We start from the raw sequence: 14805 nt of genomic DNA, 5'->3' as shown, positions 1-14805 counted from the left end.
AAGCCAAGGCCCAGGCAGGCACTGGGACAGCAGCCTGGCAGTTTCTGCCCCACAGGAGGGAGTGCAGCCAGGAGCCCTCAGAGCCTTGAGGAGACCGTGTGGACACAGAAGAGTCACTGCATATCTTCTAAACTCATAACCACCCTTTTTACATCTCTGGCATGGACAGCAGCAGCAGTGGCAAGTATTGTCACTGTCACTGGCAGCTTCTGCCTCTCTTGACAGCCTCATGCTGCTGGGTTTTCACCTCTGGGAATGGACATCAGCAGAGCTCCATGCTCATGCCAGGCTCAGGTCCTGTAACAGCAGGGGCACTCTGTGCTCTCCTACACAGTGCATCCTCCATGCCCAGCAGCTGCACAGCCAGGCAGTGTGTGCTGAAACACTGCTCCAGGCAACACACTCGCACCCCAGACGGACCTGATCTGCTTGTTTGGGTCTGCATTACTTCGGTTTGCTTTGCTTTGAATGGGGAACCAAGTTCTTCATGGCAGTTCCTCCCTCCTGACATCTGGCAGATTTTTTTCTGTGGTTCAAAAACTTCATAGCCAGATGCAACTGGTGGGGGTGCACCCTTGGTGTGTTTGCAGGAGGAGCACATCCTTCTCTGCTGCGTTCCCTTCCTCAGCTGTGGCTGCTCAGAGGCCACCTTAGTGCTGTGTCACCCCCCAAGGGGACACAGAGCACTGCCCTGTGCTTTATCCTGCCCTCAACAGCCCTGGTGCAGCACAAGGGGCTTCAGTCAGGCCACTCACCTGACCAAGTCAGCTCTTCTCCAGCAGCTGGGATGTGGGTGCATGGCCCTGCTCCTGTGCTGCAGCTCAGGGGACAGGGGGAGCAGAGTAAACCCACCTCCCAGTAAAGATCCTAAGAAACAAACAGCTTCAGCATCTGGGGAAATGAAGCTGCTAAAAAACTCAGCCTTTATCAGTCAGCATCATTTTCTGGTGCTGGTTTTGCCCCATTCCACCCTGAAGCAAAAGTCTAAATGGTGGCACTGCCTGTACAGAAAAGCTTCCCAAAACCAGTATAAACCTCTCATTTGTAAGTCAAAATAATTTTTTTTTTTGTTTCAGTTCTGACCTTCACATATTTTGCTGCTTTTTGTGTGGCTGTATGTGTGCATGCTACATATAAGTACACCTTAGTCCATCCTTATTCATAATTTAAAATAATGGAATCTTCCCTGGGTACTGGTGTTGTAGATGGTGGCAGTTGTGAACATGACAGTATTTTTGCAGTTTTGTATTTGTGCAGCCCTGCTCAAGCTCCTACCTATGCACCTCTGGTCCCTGCATCACAAGCTGGGTTTCTTGGAGAGAGGGGACAGGCACAGGCTGCTGCACATGACTCCTTGAAAAGTACAAACCTCCAGTTTGGTCCCTTACCATCTGCACCTCTCCTGCTGGGGAAAAAAAAATGTGCTTTTTATAAGTATCTATGGGTTTTTAAATTTTTTTTCTTTTTTTTTTTGCATCAGCAGAGAAGATGAACCAGAGACTTGCATCCAGGCAATGGCCTGGCATCATCTTGCTGTGCTTTCTGCATGATGGGGGAAAAAGATCACTCCCACTTCTAAGCAGTGAGGCTTCTCCCTTGGACCTTGACCCCCTCAAATAATCTTCTTATGTCCTTAGATGACTGTGCCAGGAATTGGCCTCATTTTCACATCCCACCTGGAGAAATCAGTTGGTGAAGTAGGCAGCAGCAAAGCTGGTGGCTCTGAGTGGGTACAGCAGCCCACAACATCTATATTCAGCAACTAATGAGCACTGGAGAAGTCTCAATTATGAAGCATATTTTATATGCATGTGTCTGTATTGTATATTTTTTCCCTTTTAAAATTGCTAATTAGGGCATATTTATGACTGACAGTTTGGGTGTTGGTTTTTTGTTTTCCATAGGGCAAATTGGATGCTCAGAGGATTTTTTTTGCCAGCACAAATGAGATGAGCAAAAAGAAGGGCTACTGCAGGTACTTGGGGAAGGTAAATGCCTTTCTCTCCACATTAGTCCAGCTGGTAATCACAGGAACTGTTTGTACAAAATGAGCCTTGTGTTTGTGCTGGGCCTGGTGTCCTCAGAGGAAGCCCAGGGCAGCAGGTGCTCCCAGGTTTGTGGAGGGAAGGTTTGGGTGTGCTCCAGGCTCCTCCAGAGCTGTGGTTTGGTAAACCCCACATCTTCAGCCACAAACTGGAGCTCTTCTGTCTTTTGTTGCACCATTTGGTGAACAGTTTGAGCCAGCTTGCCAAAGCCAAGATCTTGCACCCCAGAGAACGAAGAAATGCTTTCGAGTGACAAAGTCTGACAAATGGCAGTGAGGAGCTACTTGGTTTGGGTGAAAGCAGAGTGAGGCAGGGGATGACCCACCAGGCTGCCCCAACCCAGTGGATTCAGGAAATAGCGTTGGTTATCAGCTCAACAGTCTCAGGACATCTGACTGGCAGGGTTATGGAGAGGTCCTTCAATTAAAACAACTGGTTTAGGGCAAAAAATGGGCACTGTTTCCACCTGCAAGTCCTGGAGCTCAACTGTGTGAGCATCCTGACAGCTCATGGGTTTCCATCTGCTGCACAGGTTGAACAAGACCCTTTGAGGCAGGGGCTCATTCCTGACCAGCCAGGAATGAGCAGTCAGATCCTCCAGGGGGGTTGGAGTTGAAATTCTTGCTGTGAAGGGAAGCTTCAAATCTGTGTCATTTCAAAAAAAAATTAAATAAATAAAGCTGGGCACCATGAGCCATTTGGGGTGGAATCATCATCCTCCTGCCCCCCCTTACTGTATATCATCAGCTTCCTCTTCATTTAGATAGAGTGGAGGACACACTTGGGCTGGAACTTAATTGCCCATCATAAGGACAATTAAATTAATTAGAAGCCTGATACTACAAGGCACAGAGAGGAACCCTCGGTGTCAGTGGTGCTCATAGATGAAAAATCTTAACCAAAGTGCTCCACCTTTTCTGGTCCTTACTTCTCTCTAGCTAACTAGAAGGGGTTTTGTCACTAATATGTCTTACTCATTGTACTCCCTTGAGCTTTCTATGCTGTAAATGGTTGATACAGAGCCTGTTCTGATGGCACACCATGAGATTTAAAATACCATGTGAGAGGAAATTTGTCTGCAAATTTTCAGCAATTATTTTTTATTCAGGTAGACTTGGGGAAGGAAAACCAAATGTGAAAGGAAAACCAAATATTTTCACTATTAGCCTTCCCTTAGAAGGGAAATCTAGAAGAAGCCTGGGAAGAAGATTTTTCTCCCAGGATCTCCAGCAATTGTGCACAGCAGGAGGGATGGGGAGCTCTGCAGTTTCTTACTGTGTTTATACTGCTTTTAGTGAATGAGATTTAACTGTGCCAAGCTCCCAGGACACGTAAGCAAGTCATGGTGGTGTGGCAGGGTGGCAGCAGCACGCTGGTGCTCTTCTCTCCTGGTGTCCCTGTTGCTCAGAGGCCAGTTTTGGCCCACACCACATCTCCACCATCCACCCAGAGATCTGTGATTTGCAGGAAGCCAGAGCTGCCTTCAACCCAGAGCCCATGAATCACTTTGCCAGGGGTCTGGAGCACCCCTCTGTGAAAGCAGTGACAGAAATCCAGCCATCTGTCGGGAGCTCTGGGTTTATGGCATGCACATCTCATTGTCCAACAGCAAGCTGCTGCTCCTTTATTAGCTGTGGGGTCTTTTCAACAGGCACCATAAAGGAGATGGCAGGATTGGTGGAAAAGCCTCAGCCACGTGGCAGAAGGCAGCACACCAGGCAGCCCTCAGAGGGATTTAATTCTACCAGGCATTTCTTACTCCTGTTCTTCCTGGGAGGGATGCTTTCACTGCCCTACTCTAAATGCACTTGTACTCAGTGGAGTTTCACCACATGAGAAATTGGCCTGGCCTGGCCCCTGCTTTCTTAATCTCCAGATCCTTGGTATAAGTAAATGACAGTCAGAAAAGATCTTTTTACAAGCAGGTCCTTTAAAGGCCAACAGAAAATATTCCTATGTATTTGTGTGTAATTGAATTATTCCCTTGCTTTGCATGTTACTGAAAAAAAACCCAGTGTATTCATAACTCGTGGACTTTTAAGGCAAATTTTAGTTCTCTGAAAAGTGTGGATTAGTGATATACTTGATTCATCCTTTGGGGGCTGCAGTATGGTTGATTCATCACTACAGTTTTAGCTGGCTGTTTAATGTCCTTTTTCTTTTCTTCTTCCCCCAGCTGGCTGCATGTCTAGTTCCTGTTGATTTTAATAGGAGTTGAACTTGCTAATACCTCTGAAATGTTTGAAAAATCTCAGTGTTTTCCTTAGGGAAACTGCAGAGCACAGGGATGCAAAGGCTGAAGCCAGCAGCCACCCCACTGCCCCCCAGGGCTGACAGCCTGGGCTGCCACCCATTTCCCATGTGCTTTGCTTTCTTCTTCCAGAAGCACCAGGGCTGGGCCAGCAGCTCTGAGAAAACACTGGTGATGAAGAAGATTGGCTTTGGAGATCCCCTGCAGCACAGTGGAAGTGTCTGCCTGAGTGGAAAAAAAAAAGGAAGAGGGAAGGGGAAAAGGGGAAATATCCCTGGTGGGAGTTCAGTAATTCTGATGAAAGGTTTATGCCTTCAAAGGCCGGGACTGCAGAGCTGCACTGGGTGTGAATCCCCACCCTTGCAGGGTGTTGCCACCCTCCCCTCCCCTCCTGCCAGCCCCTGCTCCAAGCCTTATCCCTATTTTCCAGGTGTCTGTGTGAGCACTGGCAAGGTCTGGCGTCTTGTAGAGCAGGACTGATCTCCTGACTGAGCCGCTTAGGATGAAGGACAATGCTGCTTGCTTTTCCCTGCTCCCAGGCACCTGCTCTTGGCCCCACAATCTTCTCCCAGATCAGGTCAAAAAGGGGTCTGTGAGTAGTTTTCTGGAAAGCTCTCCTGCTTTTCTGTGCTGTGCAAATTCAATTCAATTGACATTGGCTGAGGAACCACATCCCCTACTTGGAGCAGGGAGAATATTCATGGTCTAATGAAATAAAACCCAACAGGTTCTATTAAGTCAGTAACTGTGTTACTGAAAGGCATAATCCCAATTAACTAATTATTGCTATTTTTTTTTATTTTACCCTTTCCATGCTTTGCTACTGCCTGCCTGGAGATGTATCTTATTGCAGAGGTTTAACCCAGTTCCTGGCTCTGTCCCTGCAGAGGACTGTCACTCCCCAAAACATTTGACTTTAGGAGCACCTCCAGTGGTTTCCCTTTGCCAAGCAAAACATTTCCCAAAATATATCTAATTTTGAGGCAGCTTTTTCTTTTATTTTTCCTTTTTTATAACTAGCCATTAAAGGTAAACTATCTCTCTCCTCTACCCAGAGCACTGGAGGGAGGAAGGCAATGACACACCCTTTCCACCTGGCTCATCAAACTTTTATCAGAGTCAGTTTAAATTGCCATAAACCCAGGGAGATGCTGGATATTTCTCAGGTCTCACCTATGTTGCTCCAGCTCTCAAGAGCTGTTAAGCTGGTACCATTTATGTTAATGTAAACCAGTTTATTTCACCCTCATTGCTATTCCCCAGACTTATTTCAGACAGTGAGGTGATCCAGGCTGAACCCCTGCCTGAACATGAAAAGGCTTTGTCTGGCTGGTACAGGTAGAGTTCAGCTACAGCATTTGGTGGCAATGCAAATATCCACAGCAGCCCTGTGGAGGAAGGGTGGTGCAAGTGGAGCTTCTCCCGAGCGAAACACTTGAAGTGTATGTGCAGCATAAAGAACCCAAGCTCTGAGGCTCAGCTGTAGTTTCATCACTTTTTGACACTGCAGTCAAGATTTAGGGGTCATGCTTCTGAGAGCAAAATCAAACACCAGGTGTGACACTCCTGGAGGCACCCTGGTGTTGGCAGGAGAGGGAAACGCTATTGAGCAACTTCCAGAAACACTAAAATCAGTGCAGAATCATGAAAAATAATGCAGCCCAATCCAAAGCTTTCTCTTAATTTTAATTATTTAGGAAATTCAGTGGTTCTCAAACTGTGTGCCCATAGGTTATCAGTCTTCTGCAGACCCAGGCAAGCCAGTGATGCTTTTCATGTAGCACAGTACATACTTGTGTGAGTACACTCACATTGCGGTGTCAGAGCTACCTGTATCCACAATTTACACTGACTGGGTGCTGTTGCAAGCTAAGCCACAACAAGCTCTCTCCTGATGTCCACACCAGATATTATTCAGGTTATATCACAGGCAAGTGGACCTGACCCAAAACACCCAGCAAGGGGCGACAAATCCCATTCAGACCCAAGGGACCCCTTGCAACCATCCAATTGTGCCAGATTTGCTACAAAACTGGTGCACTCAGTAATGCTTAGGCTCATGTTGGATCCTCCTGGCAGGGGGAAGGTGGTGCATGTGCATTAATTTTTTTCTGGCATGGAATGAGCTGGCAGCTCCAGGCTGGACATGCACCAAACACAAGCCAGCTCTAAGAAGGACATACAGGATCCTCCTTTGGGCATCTTCCAGCCTTCTGTGCATGTGCATGGGGACAGACAGACAGGCTACACCCAGTGGTGTGTAAAACCCCTTAAACCTCGATAGAGGCAGTGACTCAGCTTTCTTGTTTTAGTCCATTGCAGGAAATTATTTGCTAATGAGTCATTTGAAAAATCACCCATGTGTAACCTTGTCATGCTGCTTTGCCTTGCTGGCTGAGGGGGAGGAAGAGGGACCTTAGGGAGAGCCAGCCTGGGCTCAGGGCCTGTCCAGGAGGGCCACCAGAGCAGTGTCAGTCATCCATGGGTGCAAAGGAGTGCAAGCACAGGTGAAAGTCCAACCTTGCCACCCTTCAGCAGGTGCACACATGAACACATCCCAGCTTTAAGTGCAGGTTGTGCTGCAGAAAGGGGAAACCAAAACTCTGTGTGCAGAGCTGGCTTTGAGCAGTGATAAAACTGTGGGCAGACACCGGCCCATAAAAATAAAAGCAGCATTTTCTCCGTCCCATTCCCAGAGCCCTCCCATCTCCGTGTGCTGGGGTCTGGTGGCTGCTGTGCAAGCAGGGACAGAGGCCCCAGCTAGGTCTGTGTGCTCAGGTCACAAGGGCTGAGCAAAACCAGCAGCAGTGGTGTCTCCACTGGCACCATGTCACTGAGTGGTCTTCAGCTGCAAGTCTGGGCTCTTTTCCTGCTGCATCCACACAGCATCAGTACATATGGGGTCTCCAGCACTGCTAACTCAATAAATGCAGCAGTCTCTGGAACAGCTGCTTTTCAGCAGCCAGTCTACTGCTGCTCAGAAGAAATGTTATTTGCAACTAACTGCTCTATGGCTTTCTCATGCTGTTTCCATGGAAGGTTTTTATCAGATCAGATATTTATATCACATCAAGTATTTGTTGTGTGAGAATGGCAGGGCTGGTGGTGAAGAGCCAGTGTCTAACACCACCCTGAACCAGCACCGGCAAACATCATTTGAGAGCCAAGGGAAGGAGACAAAACTGAAGCCACCCAAACCCCATTGCAATGAAGGAAGGAACTTGCTGTTTCAAGGAAACTAGTTGTAACCTGGAGTGATATCCAAGTGCTGCAGGAAGCACACACTGGTTAATGTTTTGAGGAACCCCCACCCCCACATGATGTACTTACACCCTGAGCAATCTGCAGGGAACTGAAGAGAATTGTTTGCAAATGCCCAGGAAGCAAAAAACATTTCTTTTAAAACTTTAATTCATAGTTCAAGCACAGCTTGAAAATCTGCCCACAGACATTGTAATGTTTGGTGGTGTTGAAGCTGGGTGAGGCCATGGTTTAATGCCAGCTCGTGGAGGGAGGGTGAGCGAGTCAGTGAGAAACCGCCCTGCCTTTGTCTTCACATAAACAGAAGAATAAAAGCAGTCTAAGTAAGAAAGAGAGATCATTCACTAAAATATTTGCTTAGACCAGATGGCTCTGGTGACTCAGACAAAATACTCCCCCTGCTACAAGCCAGCTGTAAAAGAACCATGGTTTGCCATTTAGGAAAAATGACACAGCGTGGTGCAGAGCCTATCTAGGAAACATGGAGGGGGGAAAAAAAGCACTCACATGTTCCAACTAAAAATTAAAAGGTTTATCTGGATCATTTCTCCAGTCTAGCACCAGCTTGGTAGTGCGTATGTGCAATGATGGGGTATGGGACAGATCAGGAATTGATTGGTTACTCAGCATTTTTTGCTTTAATAAGTTAAAATAAATAAGAACTTTGAAGCAGGTGTTTTTAAACTGCTTATTTTAATCATCTGAATTTAAATTTTGGCTCTATTTTTCTGCTTCCATAAAGAAATGGCAGAATTTCAAAAGCTTGGGGCTTCTGTTCAAATGATTCACTCTGATGCAGATACCATCTGAATCAAAACAAAGCATGGACCCAACAATCACACTCACTAAGGGAGAATTAAACCACTAAAGACAGTTTCTAATGGGTCTTTATGAATAATCATGACATTTTTCCCCAATTGCACTCTTCTAGCTTTATTTTAGTAGATACAATGCCCTGCACTAGAAGAATTCATGCCAGTTTGAAGAGCATTCAAGACAAACAGCCTCTAGAGGCAAGATGGGCCCTGCTCTCCCAAATGCATGGACTGGTCATTAAAATGTAATGCTGACCTCCTCACAGGATGGCTGTTGGCCTTTTTGGCATTTGGCACAGGACACACACAGAATTTCAGAGCTTCCCAGGAAACAACAGCGTTTTTGTGAACTGCAGGCTGTACCCAAGAAAAGGAGCCACAAACCACTATCACCATGATCTCTCATGACCCAGAACGCTATCTGGCCTCATGCATGGGTCCTCAAGTCCCCAGTCTTCTTCCAGCCAAAAGCACACCTTGCCCATACCAGGAATCACAAGTGGTTTGGCCTTTTTCCCTTTCCATGAAACTTTATTTCAGACTATCACTGCATCCTTTCTCACACACTTCCCCAGCTGTAGTCATGTCCATCCCATCTTGACAGGAGGTTTTTCCTGCAGCCTAGCTCCCAGAACAGCAGCATCCATCCTGGCAGTCTGATTACCATTTTTACAGATGTCTCTGACCCGCTGCAGGCTGAGATAAAGGCATGGGGTTGCAGCGTGGCTTTGGGATGGAGAGGTGCATCAGTGCAGCCCTGAGTCCTGCGTCACCAGAGCTGTGCATGTGTGGGAGCCCCTTCTGCTGCGCTGGCCTGCTGAGTGAGGAGTTCAGTCCATCCCACCCTTGTGCTTCAGTCCCTCCCTGTGTGTACAGCACTGCTTGTGGCAGCAGCTCCCTGTGCAGATGGATGGGAAGAAACCACCATGGTGGAAAATTTTTCCTTGGTTGCTCTTCTTGAGCTGTTGAAACATTAACATGAGCACCGACAAAAGGAGTTTTAAAAGTGTCTGGTCTTGTCTCTCCATCCCTGTGTAGAGTCAGCTTTTTGTCTGCTCTGCTGCAGGTCTGGGGAAGTGATTCTTGCATCTTTCATGCCCTGCCACAGCTTTTTTTTCTTTTTTCTTTTTTTCCTTTTTTTTTTTTTTTAATTAACTTATTAGTTCCAGTCCTTCCTCCAAGGCCATGTTTTCCTGGACTTAGGGTCATTTTTATCCTGGGCACCCCTGGATGCCCTGAAACAAAGTCAGAGCTCCAAAAACCCAGCTGTGGCCTGGGGCCTCCATTGGCACATTCCTTTTTTCTTCCTTTTCCTCCATGCAACTTGTGACTTTCTCTCTCTGTGGCTCCACAGTTCACTTCAGACTCAAATGCACTAACTGGTCCCAAAATCACAACATGTCTGGGACTACACCACTGAAGGGGAGTAAAATCTAAATCAGGAACCTGATCCACCAGTCACCTCTTGGAGGCTCATGATTGTGTGCAGGGGCACCCAAGGGAAGTGGGGAAAGCACTCCCCCCACCCTAACTATTTTAGGCTAGAATGCAGAGAAACCTACTAATGATTAACTCTGCAGAACCAGGAAGAGGGACTGCCTCTTTTGCCAGGTGTTCTCTTGGACTGAGAAGCCTGGAATGAGCACTGGCCTTGAACAACCCACATGACCCGGTGGCACTACCTTCAAAGCAGTTGTCTTCCCCACCCCTTCCACTGGTCTTCTTTATTTATTTTGGGTGACCTGATCACACACCAGAGTTAAAAGAAGGCCACTTTGGTATAATCAGACAAGGGAAGCATGATCCACCACTATAAAGGAGAGGTCCTTAGTGCTGTGGCAAAAAGCCACTTTTTACTGCATCAGATAGGCCATTATTATAGTTTGTTAAGACCCCTCTTGTGGCAGGTGTGGGGAGCCATGAATAAGATGAAGGATGTGGAGCTCTGCTCCCTGCCACCCTCCACACCCCTTGTGTCACTGCACAATGACAACACTCAGCCCTCCTCTCATCTTCAGAGCTTTGCTGGCAAAACTGGGATTTGCTTCCTTTGGGGTCACCAGAACACCTTCAGGAATCCAGACAGTAAGAGATGGCCACAGAGCTCTCTCCAAGACATCCAGATAGTAGATGATGCAGACCTCAAGTGCCATCAGTTCCTCTTGGGCACTGAGGGAACTTTGGCACCTCAGGATGTTCAGAGTCCAGTGGGGTATGACTGTCACCTACATGTATGGTTGTAAAAGTATTTCCCTTGACAAAGCTACTCTTTCACTGGGCTTCTTTTCAGACCTGTGAGATCACCATGTTGAGGAATGTTACGCTAAAGACATGCTTACAACAGCAAATGCATTTGCTTTACTAAAAAATAAATTCTAGCACAGATTGACTGGGCTTGCAAAGGTAAAAAATAAATTAAAAAATAAATCCAGAAAGTAGCTCCCTTTAGGAACTATTCCAGCAAAAGGTTCACAGGTCTTCAAACTTGTATGACCATTCTAGGGCAATGCTTTCAGAGCTTGCAGTCTGCACAGTCCCTTTTGTCCTGCGGGTTTAGCATCTCTCCAGTTCCGTGGGATTCAAGTGAAGCACAAGCCTTGCAATGGGCCCTGCCTCACTTGCCATGTCACTCACTGGGAGGAGGGGGACACTTTCCAAATGAAGGCATTTCTACTAAGAAGCAACTCAACAAAAAACCTTGTCTCACTTCTCCTCTTCAGGATGGCTGAAACCAACCTGAGCTGAACTGGAGATGGCACACAACAGGGGTTAAATATCAAAGTAAGACAGAGGTTTGCCTCACCAAAGGCATCTTGCTGGAAGAGCACCAGGGAAGTTAAAGGTGTTGGAGCAGCATGTAGGCAAGGGAAGGCCTTTCCCACAATTTGGTGAACTGTACCAGCTACAGCTACTGCTGTGACACCCCCACAACCAGCTCAGCATGGAGAAAATACTGCTGCAGCCTCTCTGTCTTCCTCCCTTTTGCCACAACCAGCTCAGCATGGAGAAAATACTGCTGCAGCCTCTCTGTCTTCCTTCCTTTTGCCAGTCCCTGCTCTTCACTAGTGAGCTTTGTGAGCTCCCAGAACTTTCTCTTTGCTGCTCCCCAGCCCTTGGCCTGGAAGTTCCTGCTGTGCACTGAGGTTGTTTTGTTCAGGTTTCAGAGCCCCAGGCTGCAAGCTGGATTAAAAGCAGGCTCAAGGCATAGACCAGTCCCTCACCAAGTGCACATGGTAAATGGGCTGTTTTCTATGGTGGGTAAATAAATCAGTAGTGACTTGTACCTTTCAGCATAGGGCTTTTCTCTTGAGCCAATTGTTTTGTTTTAGCATCTTTTCCCTCCTTGCCTTTGACATGCACTGTACTATTAGTGCACCCACAGAGCATGTCAAGAGCTCACACTGTCACCAATGAAATAGGTTTAGCTCCTTTAGCTGGCCTTGGGGGACAGGAACCACATTCTCCTCTGTCACTTTCCCTGTGACTGCCAGAGTCATGACGTATTTTATCTCACGTTAGTTGCACTTCCTCATTGATGCTGTAACCAGCTTTGTTTCCTGTTCAGTAAGACATTTAAAGCTGTTTATGCTTTAGTGTTCTGGTGTACCACCACTGCAAATGCCAACAGCTACCTCATGGTTCAGGAAATGGTGATTTTATTCCCCAGTTGCCCATTACTATTTGGTTTGCATCATTCCCAGAGAACTGGTATGAGGAATAAAGGGCAGTGTGAAGGGCAACCTAACAGAGTTAGGGTAGCATCAAGGCATCACCTTTGTTAAATAAACAGAGCTCTAAGGGTGGTAGGGTGCCAGTGCCACATCTAATACCCTGCTCCAAGGCTCTGCTGAGCACCCATTCCCCTCTTCCCACTCATCCTGTTCGTGGAAGCTTCTTTCGCCCCTGCTGGAGGCAGGAGAGGAGCTGCATGTCCCCCTCTCCCTGCAGCCTGGGAGGAGTGGCCATGCTGCTGCTGTGGCAGCAGAGGAGGCACCCAGGGTGGAACAAGAGGCAAAGGCAGCAGGGCCCCAGTGCTCCCTGCCCAATCTCCTGCTGGGATGAGGTCGTCCAGTGGCCACAGCATCAGAGGACAGGGCAGGTAAGGGGTACTGTACAGACAAAACAATTGCCCTCCTCCCCATAACCACCTTTTAAACCCACACACCTTTACACTGTCACATTAAATAACATCACAGTAGTTTTCAGCTTGCTCACTCTATCAAAAAACCCTTTTTTCCTACCTGCAGACCAGGTAAGGGAGGACATTTTAGGTTCCTACAGTGGTACCTGTTTATCTGTGCCAGCCAAAACCTCACAAACTTCCTAGAACAGTAAGTGCCTGGCTCCATATTCATTCTTAACTCCAGGAACAGAGTGACTTTTTCTGAAAACCTGTTTTGTAATTACAGTGCAGGATACAAAGGAATCTATTTCCATGCTGGGCTCCTTTAATTACAATTTATATCATTTTATTATGATCCTTAAATTCTCAGTGTTTCTTGATGTGGGACAAATCAAAGCTTCCAAGTTCTATTTAGGCTAACTCCCATACCTGGCAGAGCTCTGCACACAACACAGTGCCTTTACTTAATCTTCAATAGGTGAATTTTCTTTTTCATTGACATGAATTAGTATGAAATGCCAGAGAAACCTGATCACCTTTTTCTTCAGGGAAACTAAGTTTGGCTATGCTCAAACTTAGATGAAATTAATTGCAATGAATTCATCTTAAAGGTCCCTTTTCTCCTTACTGCTGTGTGAACTTCCATTTGTCCTTGGATGAACCTTCTGTTTAACAGCACAGTGGATTTCCATTGATTTGTTGGGTTGGGTTTTTTTCCCTCTTTCCCATGTACCTAGTTTATTAAAGAATACTGCTCTCACACAGAAAAAAATACAACCAAATGTTCTTGCTTTAAAAGCAATTCCTGCAGCACTTCTGGAAGAAAAAAAGGAAAGTTAGATTAATGCAAAAAAATACAAGTACCCTCAAGCCAAATTCTGAAAAATGTTGTATCCTTTGTTTTTCCCCAGGTCTGGTAACCATTCCAAGTTTAACCTGCACCCACCTATTGTGAAGCCTTAAAAGAAAGGCAGGGAGGGTGTGGGATGGGGTAGGAAAGGGGGAAGACTAATTACTAGAGGAGTTTCAAAATCTTTCACAATCTGCAGGTACATAAATTGTGAATGACAGTAAAATTCAGTACTTTAATTCAAGTTGAAGGTGTGCCAGACCTTACTCTGCACAAAGCAGCTGCTGTACCCAGGGGACATCACTGAGGTGTGGAGGTAGAGTCTGACTTCATGTGACAACTGCACATCCCCAAGGACCTCCACGTGCTCAGCTGCTTGGTCACATGCAGACAGCAGCACTATACAGAATAATGGAATTATTAAGGTCAGAAAAGACCTCCAAGATCATCAAGGCCAAGTTTTAACTGAACACCACCCTGTCAACAAAACTGTATCAGTGAGTGCCACATCCAATGACTCCACCACTGCCCTGGGGAGCCTGTTCCAGTGCTTGACAACCCTTTCAGTGAAGAAACAAAATTATTCCCATAACTCTGGAGGGTCCAAAAGTACCAATTTTAGCAATGTTAGGAGAAACTGTTCACACTCTTCTGGCAAACTTGAAGTTCCTATGCTCTTTAATTCTCCCACCAAACTTGTATTCATGGCAGACTCTCTCTTCCCTTCACAGCACCCACTCTCCAGCCCAACAATTTCAAAAGCCTCCTGTCTGTAGTCTTTAAAAAAAGCAAAAGAACAGAAGAAACCAAAATTTGTTTCAACACTGCAGCTTTCCTCCCCCAGAGCAGATGATCCTTGTCTCCGTGCTATTTACATTTGTGTATTAAATTTTTTTTGCTAATTCATCATTTCATTGAAAAATAATCTGGTTCTGCCCTTCTCTTGTACTTTTTGAGTACTCCTTGTCCTTTTCCCACAGCCCAACTGCAGAAGGGTTTGGGGTGCACCTCCCAGGCCATGCCCTACCCCTGCTGTGCTTCTGCTGCAGGCACAGTAGGGAAGCAACACAGAAACTAGAGGAAGCCCAGCTCACACTTTTTCATCCTGAAAGCTTTGCAAGAATGCTCAAGGATACAGGAAGCAAGGAGGTACTGAAGTCCAAGACCGTATTGGCTGCATCTATGACAAAGGCACAGAGCACTAGAGCACAAAAACATTATTTTCCATAGGAAATAAATATAAATTCTTCTGCAAAGTGGAAATGAACCAGAGGCTGTCTGTCCACCTCTACTTTTAGGCAGGTAACTCGGTAGCAACTGCTGAATTGTGGAGCTCTGATCAAGCACTTTCAGAAGGCTTCTGGACTGGAAGCCCACATCTGGGTTGGTTCTCCTAGCTGAACTGACTGGAGCAGTCTGGATCACAGGTACTGGGCATCACTGATGGTTCTGTGTTGAGA

This window comes from Agelaius phoeniceus, chromosome 2 (assembly GCF_051311805.1).
Source record: "Agelaius phoeniceus isolate bAgePho1 chromosome 2, bAgePho1.hap1, whole genome shotgun sequence".
Taxonomy (NCBI): Eukaryota; Metazoa; Chordata; class Aves; order Passeriformes; family Icteridae; genus Agelaius; species Agelaius phoeniceus.
The sequence above is the reverse complement of the archived record's forward strand: the minus strand, read 5'-3'. Positions refer to the sequence as shown.